Below are 14,019 nucleotides of genomic sequence, written 5' to 3'. Positions count from 1 at the left end.
GACTCTTTTAATTAGAAGCACAACTAATTTATTCAATCTGCTACAGAACAAATATAATATGTAGTGTTAAAAAAGATAAATACATCTGCCCTTGGACAATACAGCATATTGACACAAATAATAAAAAAAAAAATCACGATGTATTTATGTATCTGAATTAATGCTTTTGTTATTTTCCAATATTTACAAATCTACTCCCCAACACAGTCAGTAAAATTGACACCTTAGGACATCTTTCTGATTATCTAAATAAATTAGTGGAAATCAGACCACTTTTTATCACCATAACATACACCTCCAGAAAAAGGTAGAGAATGTTGGCAAAGACAGAGAGAGAGAAAGTTTACTGGGCTAATTTAGTTGAGAAAGGAAAGTCTGTTCTCAAGGATGTCTTAAGCTTTACGAGCAAATGCACTTGGAGTACATAAGCGTGTAGATCTCTCAATGCAAGTAAAGTAAGTGTGTGGAAATTCCTCTCCTGTTAATGCAAGAAGTTCAGCATTATGACTATAATCCATTGAAAGACAACTGGGACGGACACACACATTTATATAGTAAACCAGAACAATTGAAAAGAAATAATATGTATAGTCTAATAAAAGTTTGTATTACTGCCAAGAAGTAAATGTTCATGCCAAAAATGTTCTGGAGCACAGCTGCCAAGGAAAAGCTGTGAGTATTATGAAACACACTAAATCTATACATAGAGGGGGCTTAGGGAAGTTTATTCTTAGGATTCAAGTATATCAAATCATTCTGGTTATTTTATGCACAATAGGCAAGGTTATGAGCATTCTGGCAAGCATTCAACAAAGCATTTGTGTTGTTTAAGGAGAATGTTCTTAAATTCAGGAGAAAGGTTCAAAAAAGCCCTATTTAACTTGACTGCTGGAGGCAAACTAACATCCAAATGACACAAAACCGCCATATACTGCTGGACATGGCTTAATAACACTCCTGCCTACTGCCAAGCCAACTCAGACAACTCCTGATGAAGATGACTGAGATACACGGAGAAGACTTTCTGGGGTCTGCCTTGAAAAAGATGAAAATTGGGCTGTAATGTGGCTTTCAAATGAGAACATTCATGAGAAAGCTGGATGCCCTTAGGAAGCTTTCTCAGCCCACAGTTTCCAAAACAGTACTCTAACCACCAGGTTCTGGGTGTTAGATCATGAGTTCTTTAGCTTTCCTCTTGAAGTTAGTTCACTGAATGCTAAAAAAAAAAAATCAGGATTCAGGGACCTGGTGTGTGTGTGTGGATGTGTGTCTGCACAGTGCAAACCTGGGAAAAAAAAGGCTAGTGATAAGGCATGATGGTTGGGGCTAGAGATGGATATGCCACTTTCTGAGAAGAGAGTAAAAGCCTGGGACTTCAGAGTGGAGGAGGCTGAGGACAGACAGATTGAGGTTTAAAATTCACGAAGGCAGAGGTTATGATTAAGGCAGAAATGTTGTTTACTAAATACCACAATACTGGAACCAGAGGGCACTCAATAACACTAGTAGGAGGTGAGTTTAAAATTGCTAGAAGAAAGTACTTCTTTACACAGCAATTATCAAACTTTTGGAACTTGCTGTCATAGGAGATTTTTCATGTTCATTTGTGAAAAAATATTTCAGACGTTCTCCTTATTCCTTGTTTTGGACTTGCTAAAGCATCTCAGCGCTCACATCACTTGTGATTCCTGATGCAGGAGCCTAACCTTCCTCTGACTGCAGCATGATGTCTTCAGCTCCTACCTTGACATTATGAATCCAGGTGACAGGAGAGAGTACCAACTAGAAGATGTGATTTGCAAGTTGGTCATTTTAATAGTAGTATAGTCTCAGATTACAGCAAGACCAAATGGGAATTCCTCTTCATCCGCCATTATTAAAGTCTGAATTTCTGAGAATAACACTTTTTGCTTTTGATGGGGTGAGAAGTTTATAGTTAACTTTCTTCACCACCTGTCCCTTTAACATGTTATATCTTGAAGAGCGAGCATAGCTTCATATTTTTGGGGGGGCTGCAAGCAGGAGAATTTTTTCTTATTTGCTGTTGATCCTAACCATATAAGTCTGTGAGACAGACCCAAGTTGAAGATATTTATTTTCACAAGATGATTTTTTTCCCCCTATTCTTATATCTTTTTCACAATTATTCATTGTTAACAAGAGCAAACATGCCATTTTTTGCTATGATTAAGCATTTTGAAATTAAGGTCAGTAATAAATATCATAATAAAAATGATGATGATGGTGGTATCATGAAATTTTAAATTCCAATTTTATTTTTAGTCAGCACTTAGAAAATAAACTATGATATTAATGTCTAAAGAAAGGTAGAGAGAGGACTCAAATATTCTGCATGGTAAAGATGGTAAAGAAATAATTAAGTAATAATGAAAATAGTATGATTGGAACCAGTAGTCCTTTCTTCTGCAAAACCTTGGCTAGTAATGTGGTGCTGGCTCACTTCATTTCCAGCTGCTAGATTTCACTAAAAGAAGCTAAAAATAAATTCAATACTTTCCTAAAATTACTTTCCCATGTAAGCAAGTGCTGCAGTTGCCATAGGGATGTTATAACATCACAAATTGGAAGCAGTTCACATAGTGGTAAATAAGCACACTGGTGGGCAAGTTGTCCATTTAAGCATGTCTCAAAGCAGCAGTCTCTAAGACTATATAAGACTATTTTCTTGATGGGATGGAAGTTAAAAAACAAACAAACAAACAAAACAAAACAAACAAACAAAAAAACAAACACAAAACAGCACGTTGATATAGACTGCAATAGTGTAAATCACTGAATGTGCATGCCTGTGCAGATGCAAGATGCATGCTTGCCTGTGATGAGAGCTGTATCACCTAAACGGTACGACCTAAACGTTTCAGTGAAAAGGTGTAAAAATGTTGAAAATATCTGTAAAATCTGTGAAATTGAAAACATCATCACATTCTTGCATTTGTTCAGAGCCTGGAGCTGTCAAGCCCATTCACTTTTCCCTTCTCCTTTATAATATGTTAAGTGACTGAATTCTGGGAGTACATTTTTTGCCCCACAGTATCCAATTATTTTGAAAGTCAATACAAATAAACATTAAAATGCCTAACAATCCGATGGACTTCTTTTCCAGGGTTTCTTCATAATGTTCTACATCATAAAATTTCAAAGGTCAGTTGATATAAATAAGCAATGACTTCACTGAAGTTGATACTACTGTACTGATTTACAGCAAGTAGTAATCTGTCCCAGCACTCAAGCTTTTCATTCTGTGCTCAACTCAGAATAGAAAGCAAATGGCTGGATAATAAATACCATGGAAACAAGAAAAAAGCCCAAATCCTACAAAGAATCAAATTGGGATAAAAAAAAAAAAAAAAAGGAAAAAAGAAAAAAAAAAAGAAGAATAGCCAGATTGTCTGAGTTAAAATAGAATTCTCTGGTATTCTGTAACAAGATCATTTAAATACAAAATATTATGATAAGTGGTTTTTTTTTTTTTTTTTTTTTTTTCCCTACATGGCTTTGGTACTTGTCTGAGAACTTTTTCTTTAAAGGCTGACAGTTTTACCTGTTTTACCAAGCCGTTACCAACTTGCTATTCTGAATGTTCTGAATCCAGTTTCACAGTGGTCCCTTTTCCAGATGGCTCTATTCTATTTGTTGGATCAAACCCTCTGATTAGCCTCCCACAAAACTCTTATGCCTCTGATTTGAGACCATACTTGTTTCCTCAGGTAAATAATGTACAGGTTTTCACCTGAAGTGTACCAAGCCCCCTTCACTTTGCACTACATATATATTTACATTGCAAGTAGCTTAAGCATATCAAGGCTGTTTTATATCCCGTTTACTTTCCTGGATGGGACTTAAACTACATAACATTTATGGCTCCATTTTACTATATTAGATGCGTAACAGAGGAAGAGTACTTGAACATAGCATCTATATCACAAAGTAGTGGTCTATGAGCAGATCAAATCCCATTTCTTGTTAACCCAGGACAGAATTAAGTTAGAAGCAGCATCCACCATTGTCCCTGATATAGCTTGATAAACTTAACATTATTTGGGACCATATGGCTGGCCAAGTGCAGCACATGAAAACAAACCCTTTGGAGTTTAAATCACCGTTTGAGAAGTAAGAGTATCAACATGAAAATTTGAGATTTTTTTCCCCCCAGCCTTTCTGTGTCTGGTGTTTTGAGCCTAGTGTTTAGGAGAGTCTCTTAACAAGTGGATGTCTAAATGACGCTTGGTCAGATCATTCCCAGGGCTGCTGGAACCCCACAGATTAGTCTAGAGATTGGAAGTGAGGTAGGAGTCATCTCCCCAGCTTTAAACAACAACAACAACAACAAGATATCTATATCATGCTAGTCACCTAGATGCCCTTTGTAATCAACAGGGAGAAACAATATTAGATAGGATGAATTAATCTGATTATTTTGGACACATACTGAAGCATGAGATAAATGAGGTGAACTGCACTCTGGATGTGCCTATTTATCTCCATTGGTTTTAATGGAAGTCTAGAATGAACAGCTTAGATGTATACATTTACATTACAGATGTCTCCATTTGGGCAGACAAAAATCACCTTGGCTAGTCATACTGTCCTCTTAAGCAGTCAGCATGCACATCGAGCTTATCCTGCCTGCAGATCCCATTTTCTTCTGCATGAGACAATGCCAAAAATCTCCTTAGAAGGAAATAAGGAGCCTTGGAGACAATCACTGATAGCAAGGGAACATGTGGGAGATAGAGACTCTGGTAGTGTCTTCTCACACAGCATTTGTGCTGGATGCACAGATTATGCTCCAGGTCAGGGATCCTGCCTGCTGGCCACTCCTCTGTTGATGCAGCCCAGGCTGCAGCTGGCATTCTGGGTTGCAAGTGTGCACTTCTGGCTCATGTCGAGCTTTTCATCCACCAGAACCCCCAAGTCCTTCTCTGCAGGGCTGCTTTCAATGCATTCTTCTCCCAGTCTGTACTCTCTGGGATTGTCCTGACCCAGGTGCTGCACCTTGCACTTGGACTTGTTGAACCTCATTAGGTTCACTTGGGCCCACTTCTCCAGCCTGTCCATGTCCCTTTGGATGGCATCCCTTTCTTCTTTGGTATCAACTGCACCACTCAGTTTGGTGTGATCTGCAAACTGGCTGAGGGTACACTCAATCCCATCATCTATGTCATTGATGAAGATATTGAAAAGCACTGGTCCTAAGACAGACCCCTGAGGGACACCTCTTGTCACCAGTTCCCACCTGGACATAGAGCCATTGGCCACCACTCTCTGGGTGTGGCCATCAAGCCAATTCCTTATCCACTGGATTGTCCACCCCTCAAATCCATATCTTTCCAATTTAGAGATTAGGATGTCATGTGGTACTGTACCAAAGGCTTTACTGAAGTCCAGGTAGATGACATAGGTCAGTCTTCCTTTGTCGACTGATGCAGCTACGCTATCATGGAAGGCCACCAGAGTCTAATATTTAGACTGAAGGTAAAGCTCATTTTTGTAGCACTGTAGAGGACCCCAGAGAGGACAGAAAGCAGAACAGATTTTTATACAGACTAGTATTTCAAAAAGCCAGGGAGCATACTGCCGTGAGTGGTCTCATGAAATCATAGAATCATACAAAGTTTTGGCTTGGAAGGGACAATAAAAATCACCTAGTTCTCTGGATGCCTCATCCTGGATGGGGCATACACAACTTCTTGGGCAACCTTTTCCAGGGCCTCACCATCCTCATGTGAAGCCTTTTCAAGGCTGATTCCGTTGAACAATTTTAGGAATTGACAGCAATCTAGGAGAAACACGATATTGAGATAGGTGTCAGCTTTCATATTTTAATATGTTTGTATATTATATATAGTTTATAAATTCACAGATGTATATATATAGTTATATGTATAGTTAAGTATTGATCATAACTAGAAAAAATTGATTGTCATACACTATTTTTCTGTTTATATATATATTTGTATGTATCTCTATATACACACATATAAAAAAATATATATATCATAAGAAAATTAGATTCTCCAGTTATGACCAAATAACCTGGTTGTTATGAAAGTACATATGATCAGTACGCACTGATTAAGTATACATTTGAATGGCATTTGTGATGTTCTTTTGTGTTGTTTAAAGAACACTGATTTGAAGTTTATGACTCAGGTAAGCCTTTTGTATAACAAAACAGAGCAGGGAGAAGATGGGATATATCTGTCAGTTGCTTTCCCAAATGTCTCTAACAGCAGAAGCTGAACCTTCTTCCCTCTGGGAAGCACTGGTACTGCTACACCTCCAACTTTTGTTGACACAGAGACTTCTGTCTCTACTTTGTGGGCATGAAATACAAGATGGTGATCAAGCATGGATAAAAAATTAAATATGAATCTAATGATTTTTATTGCATTACTCTAGTTGTTTATAACTAAATACATACCTGATTAGAAACAGAGTTAATTTGTTGAATACGCACAAGTGCATACTTAAACAACTGTCTCTGTCAAGGTATGGAAAGTGATACTGTTAGCGTCATCAAGACAATCACACACTGAGGCTGGGTTACACACCCCTGTAGCAAAATCATTTGAAAAGGCTCTTTTGAAATGGTAGAAGCATCTGTTGTGATATTGTAGTTACAGAGGGCTGCTCAAGCAAGTCCCAGCATCCCAACTGAACCTTTAGCTAAAATTCACTCCAGTTCTCCACTCCGGATATGGGGGGTATGATTGTTTCTAATACTGAACGTGGTCACTGAGGAGGCTGCTGGACAGGACAAAGGGCCAATGGCTGTCCCGTATTAACCCTTACCACTCCTACATGTGAAGCAATGGAAACTTTTCTTCACACAGAACAAACGCCTCATCTGAAAAACCTACTCCCTTCTCCTGTCAGGGTACTCCAAATAATCAACTCTGTCAATGTTTCCCCAGTACAAAATAATGCTAGTAGGTAGGACCCCAAGTTTTCAGTTAGACCTTTGTCTGCCCTCTTAGAGTTTCTCTTCTCTCTCTGGAACATTTCTGTAAATTAATTAAATATTAAATTCATGTTGTAATATATATGAGAGCTGACATATACAGAGCCAGAAGCACTTACCAAATATATGCTTGCTATCCTACATAGGATACACTATGTTAGCACACATACTGTGCCAGCTTCTGACAGGACATGTTATGCCAGCTTCTGCAGCTTCTGACCAGGTCAAGTGGAGAATTATAAAAAGTAAGGCTAGACATGACATTGCAAGTCGTGTAGTTTATCTCGCTACCCAAAGACAACATCAGCTGTATCTGAACACTTCCTGAAAGATGACCATCTTACTGGTTACTAAAACCAAATGATGATAGCAATTCCACAATCCCAGGACAAGCTATTCTAATTAATAGCCATCAGACAGTTGATACTGCTTTTTTTGTAATGTCCAATATAAATCTTCATTGTAACAGTTTATTCTTATAATCTAGTTTTGTTCTCAGTGAACAGGGAATATAGTTTATGTTCTTCTTTGACAATTTCTTGAAAATATGTGAGATGGTTAGACTGTCTTTCCTCACACAATTCCTATTATACTGGAAAACAAAAAGCACACAACGTCCCTTAGTCTAGTAATAGATACTGATATCTAATTTATATTATTTTACATGTAGGAAATTTATTTCTCTGTGTATGAAAAGATCAATGTAGGAAATAGTGATACATTTCTGAGGTTGTGAGAACCCTTTTTTGCTTGATCTGGTGTTGGAGGGCTCTGGCAGGTTCCCTACAAATTTAATAATTCCATGAGTCGGTGCTCTTTAAGTCACTTTTAGTTGACTGATTGATGATGTCAGCCCATCAAATTGAGAAAACTGTGATGCGCCAAGAGGGGGAATCTGCAGAGACTGCAACACAGCAGAGATTTTTCCACTCTGCTATTCATGCTGCTAGCATAGACAGTCTCCCCCTCATATCTAACTCTGATTTTGTATAGCAAGCACAAGTTTTGAATGTGGCCTCAAATCACTGCATACACTATGCTGTATTAGTAATGCAGATACAAACAGCAACAGGGTGTCCACCTGATTTAGCTCTGTGGTATGTCACTGGTTGGAGCAGAGAGAATCAAAAAGCAAAAAGCAACACAAGTTCTTCCGCTGAAGAAATCCTAATAGTGATCACATGCAACTGCAGTGTACCATGGAAATGGCACAGACATAGATAGCATATGGATCTGCAGTGGCAGCCTTTGCAGGAATGCTTAATAAAACTGGCTAGACATGCCAGGATCCTTGTCTTAGCTGTACGTTGCCATGCTCATGTCTCTTAACAGAAGAACCATGAGGAGAAGCAACAGCAGTATACACACTTTTTCCTCCACTAAGTTGAAAAATACATCTATTAGGTGCTGAATCTGAATATGAAATTTGTTTAGCTGTATTTACTCTTTGCCACAGCCAAGTAATTTGTTGAACAGACATAAACAACAGGTGCGTTCTTGATATCTGTGCAACATGGAACAAGGTCAAATGCCGTAAAAGCTCCAAATAATCTTTATTATACTTAATGTGCTGTGTCAAAGCACTGTAATAAAAGACTGATCTGTTCATGGAGACAATTTTTGTCTTTAGTCATGTTTGGACAGAAGGAAATGGTCTCTCCTTCCCCCCCCCCCCCCCCCCCCCCCCCCCCCAAACTAGAATGTTTTAGAGATAGGTATAGTTTACAAATTTTGCTATCTTAAAAAAATAAACAAACAAACAAAAAAACAAACAAAAACCAACAAACTTAAAGGAAGAAAGGAAACAACACAAAAGAAAAAAAAAATCTTATCTTAATCAAAGTGCCTAAATCTGAGTTGCCTTCTTTTTAATTTTATTTTCCCAAGGTATTTTCCTCACATATTGCACTGCCGTGTTCACCTGAAATATATACAAATACAGTTCACTTTTGGATTATCAGTGTCTCTTACCTTTACAAAATGGCAAAGAGGGCAGCTTTTCTTTGAAACATTTGGTTCTTGCAGATGTTCTCTTCTGCAGCTCACTTTCTAATTCTGAATGTGTTGAATCTTTCTTTCCTTTCTTCAGCCTGTGTGATTAGTACCACTACTCAGATACCTCTTGTACCTAAATCTTCATACATGTGCTGAAAGGTGAGTGATGATTTGGGTGCCTTCTTGAGAAGTGCATTCCCATCTCTTCATTTGAAATCACAACCACTGGTCTTGTCAGACCACAAAGCAAAGTTTTCATGTGCTCTGCTTGACCAGTAATTCCAGGGTGTAATTTCATCACCTAAAGGGCAGGGAGGCAGCATGGTCTGCATGAATCAACTTGCAGACAGGAAGTTTACAGGAGAGCGGTGCATTGCCATAGTGCTGTAACTTATGCCAGCCTATAAAAGAAAGTCTTAACTGCCACTGCTGTAAACTACAGACACATTTATATTTGACCAGTTGCTTCTCTGAGTTATACAGAGAGGTTATTCAAGCATGTCATAAAACAACTACACATTTACCCACGAAATTGAGGAAATAACCTGCATATTTGCACTTGACACAAATGACACAAAGTATATCCCTATGAATCCCTTTTTCCACATTGCTAAAATGAATTGGCTGGTTTGCTCCATATTTAAACTATTTGCCAAGACAACACCCACAAGGCATGACAACTGACACCAATCACTACATTTTTTATGATGGTAAGTCTTTTATGCAGAAATGTGAGCCAAAAAGAAAAGTAAAAGCTAGTAATACTGAATACTGCTTTGCAGTGCTTCATTGTCCATACAGAGAATCATTAGCAAACACAAAGTTCTGTACCTCATAAATAATACATCCTCAAAACGCCCTTCTCATTAAGTCAGCTCAGTTGAGAAGATTTCACGGAACACAGACATTCTTAGCTTGGTTCAAAATGGTGACACTTTCTAATATTTGATAAACATTTGCCAGATTTCCAATTTCTGCCTAGTACCTGCGTGTACAAATCACCCCAAGTTATTCACAAGTTTGAAAACATAAAAGATCCCTGACAGAATTAATATTCATTGTATCAGCCTTTGAGCTAGATTAGACCATGAAATTAATGCCCTTCCTTAATCCCAAATTCCAGCAAAAAAATAAATTCCCACAAGAATACTTCATGCATTGGTCAAGGAAAACTGAAAACTTGGGCACAGAAAAAAACACTGACCGAAGATTCCTTTCACTGAGAGTGGATCAAACTGTCCCTGGGGAATGGACATATAACCATACCCAAACAAAGCTCTTTGTGGTGCCTTAGATATACCAGGAGGAACTAGCCATGTATTTCTGAAGAATGTCACAGCTTATTCAAAGGAACTTTTGCTGATCAGATTATAGCTCCTGAACATAAAGTCCTATGAAGCCAGCAGTTTGAAACCACTCTCTGCATGAGGGTTAAGAGTATTATGTGCAATCCAGTTTTAAGACAGTATAAATGATTTCCATCAAAATAAAGAGCGATGAAGACATAGAAAACCTATATAAAGAGCTCTGGGGAACAAAGAAAACCTAACATGCAAAGTAATTCCCTTCTTGTCTCCTGCCATTTCTCTCTGGGTTCATAGCCAGAATTTTTTACCATCCCAGTTAGGAACCCATGTCATGACTTTAAAGCATCTCCTTGTAACTGTTCATGACCTTATTTTGATGGGAATTTTTGCATACTCATCTTTCACATACATTTTTACTCTTCTGTGGCCTGAAACAGGCTACAGAAGTTAGCTGCCATCTCAATTACATCCTACTTGTGCTAGTTTCCATCCCAGCAGAACAGTTTTCTTCAGAGGCTGTGATCCCACAAGAATTCCCTGATGCATTTCTCTTAATTCATTTTTGTATAGCTTAGAGGAATTTGTTAATTCACTAAATCAACTCCAGATACTGTGGCATTTCTTATTAGGCATTTGATGATGTGGTCAGCTGCATCGATTTAGTAGTCAAGTACAACAGAAATGTGGCTGCTTTTTGCCTTCCCTCAGCTTCAGAGACTTGCATCTTCTGGACACCAAGGGGAGTGACCATTAGCACAACAGTGTCTATGGGTGGCTCTCAATCTCCTCAGCAGCCTGTCTGACCTTTAGTGGCATCTAGTGGCAAATGAGTTTGTAGGGAAAATATTCACATTAAATGGCTGTTAAATAAGGGAAAATTGATTTCATCTTCATATATGAAAGTGGGAAGATTGGAGAGTGAAATGCATCAGGATAATGAGGATAGGTTGCTGACCTGATGAAAATCTCTAATTATGGTTTGTAACAAGGATGGTTGGTAATTAAGAAGTTAGCAGTAGCTTTAATTTTTTTTTTTTCTTCCAAATCAACTTGTTATTTGTGCTACTTTGTTGATGATAGTTCCTTTGTTCCAGAAACCCATGTGAGGTATTCTTTTATACCACAATGTACCTCTTATTATTATCCTTAGAAACTTCACAACAGATTTTTATATTGCCTGGGCAGAGTAGCCTAAATGAGATTCTCTTCTCTTTGATTTTATCAGACATTGCCATACATTCTTCTCCTATGCAATATTTAAGTACATATTTAGCAGTGTGCTGGATACTAGTGACACACAATTCAGAGTCAAAAGAAGTATGTCTCATAAATATATAGTTCCATATTCAGGTACCATGCTATTAGCACTTGGTAAAGATATCTAGCTCTGCTCAAATAACAATCTGCCATTTTTAAACTGCCTTAGCCATGTTTGTAAAACATTGGTTTTACACAAGACAGCTGTATGCAAAGATAAACAATTTAATAATCACTGCACATTAAGCAGTCTGCTCAACTGATTTTTTAAATAATTCCCAATGTTAAAAATATAAGGCAAATATGTATGTGTGAAGTTTCCACATGAAGCGCCACTACAAGTGCAAAATGTCATGCATGAATTAATGTATGCATATCTGTTACTATTTTGTAGTGAGTACAGCATTTACAATTATTGAAACCTTTTAAAGAAAATTAATATTTACATTAGGTATCTCCTTAAACTTGTAGTTCTGTAGTTCAAGTAGTTCTGATACAGTTTAGCATCGCTTATCGTTTGGCCTGACTGAAACGATATTGTTTGAGTTCACTTTTCAGTGAAAGGTTTTCAACTAAATTCTCTCCTTTACCTAAGAGATAGTCAGGTTTGACCAACTTTCTATGGAAGCCTGTAGGAAATGCAGGAAAAGACATTTTGGCCATTGTATGGTTGCAAAGTACCATGTAGTCAAAACTCATAGCACAGCAAAAGTGTTGTAACACTCCGTTCTGGGAATTGATGATAAACTTCTTGCTTCCGTATTCTAGAAATGCCTTCTTTTTCCTGGGAGCTGCCACTTCCTAAAAGTGCTGCCAAGCCGTATGCCATAATCTCTTAGGTCAGATTTTTAAAAGAAGAAATGAGTGTTATTTTAGGACACGTCCCAATATGTCAGTGAGTCACAACTCACTATTTCAGAAAGAAACAAGAAAACTTTCCTCAGCAGATTAATAAATGAGATACATTAACACAGCAAGTCCTTCTTATTTCCGTTGCTGAGGGATATACTCACATTCTGGCAGCCAACAAAGCTTGGGAGGCTAGAAAACGTATTTGGGCCAGTTGAGTGTGTTTGTCTGCCAAATTAAATAATAGACCAGAGACACTGGAACAGGAGTAGAGGATGTAGAAGATAAGTGAAAATAGTGCCAGCTGAGAGGTCTAATGGTCTTACTGGAAAGTGGCGTGAACAGCTTGCAGCTGAGATGAGACAAAAAGTCCACGTTGATGGAGAAGCCCATCTGTCTCTGAATGTTTTTTTCCCACTTAGTGTTTAGTAAAGATGCAGAAAGGATTTGGATTCCTTGGTATGCATAGTGAAAGGAAAGTGGGAAAAGATGGTTAAGTTCTTCTGATACTGCACCATGACCTCAGATCAGATTTTGCTTTGTTCAAGAGAAAACCTTCTGCTTAGATGAGCAGTAAAGCTTGTGCTTACCTTCAACGAGTTCTCTATTAATAAAATTGAGTGAATAGTCAGAAAATTATCTACAAAACATAGGTGACTCTAGCGGTGGAGAAACTCTATCCAGATGAAAGTAATTGGAGATACAAGAGAAATAATATTTATGGTTCAAGAAATATTGACTGTATACCTGGGAAGTCCCAGAAAAAAAATGCCTCCTACAGTAGAGACGAGCCTGAGTTTAGAGGAAGAAAGACCTGCTGGAGTTACCCATCATTCCAGAGGCATAAAACTGCCTAAAGCAAAAACTAGACTCTTTAGCCTTCTTCTACCATGCAATAAACTGATGTCTGACAGCTGATCAGAAAGTTTATTATTCTCAGTACAATGGTGGCCTTTAGAAAAAGGAAAGCTTCAAGCTGAAAGAGGACTGATTGAAGAATTTGGGTGTGATTCAAGCAATCAGAAAACAGTTGGCAGGTTTAGGAATGCTGCTGAAACTGAGGTGGATTTTGTTCTTAAATGCTTATATTTTTTTAAGCATGGCTCCACAGCAGTCTAAGTGTACTGTGTGCTTCTCTCCCTCCAAATTCAAGAGTAGACAAAATTGAAAGACAGGTGCTAACAAAGCTGAAATAATTTCTAAAATGCATGGAATATCACCAGTGTGATATTTGTCTAAAAGATATGGAAGAACAATGCATTCACCAAAATACATAATGCCTGAAATGAGAAGTTACATTTACATCAAATACAATGATTAAAGTGAAATATCCAAATAGTACTTTTTTTTTTTTTTTTTTTTTTTTTTTTTTTAATATAACATTCAGATGTGAACACAGTAGACTAAACATTTGTTGTTAAGGCAAACACAAATGTCATGAAATTTCAAATTTACATAAAATATATTTAGGGGAGATATATCTGGAACACAGTTATATGGAAAAGTTCTAGATACTGGTGAGAAATGGAACATACTTTAGTGAAAACCACAAACAGATAAGGAGGCACCTAATATTTATTCCTGTCCTTATAGGTGCAACTGTATTAACCCTGAGTCACAGATAGA

The 14,019-nt window shown here is 37.7% G+C and overlaps 1 long non-coding RNA gene across 2 annotated transcripts in view; it reads right to left on the bottom strand.

Moving 5' to 3' along the window:
- Positions 1-9,418, bottom strand: part of LOC121070487 — a 57,965-nt gene extending 48,547 nt beyond the window's left edge. For both annotated transcript variants that reach the window (XR_005820113.1, XR_005820116.1), the window contains exon 1: positions 8,957-9,418. This is a non-coding gene — a long non-coding RNA (uncharacterized LOC121070487). The remainder of the gene's footprint in view (positions 1-8,956) is intronic.
- Positions 9,419-14,019: the final 4,601 nt, after the last annotated feature.

The sequence above is a fragment of the Cygnus olor genome, chromosome 1 (assembly GCF_009769625.2).
Source record: "Cygnus olor isolate bCygOlo1 chromosome 1, bCygOlo1.pri.v2, whole genome shotgun sequence".
Classification (NCBI taxonomy): Eukaryota; Metazoa; Chordata; class Aves; order Anseriformes; family Anatidae; genus Cygnus; species Cygnus olor.
The sequence above is the reverse complement of the archived record's forward strand: the minus strand, read 5'-3'. Positions and strand labels throughout refer to the sequence as shown.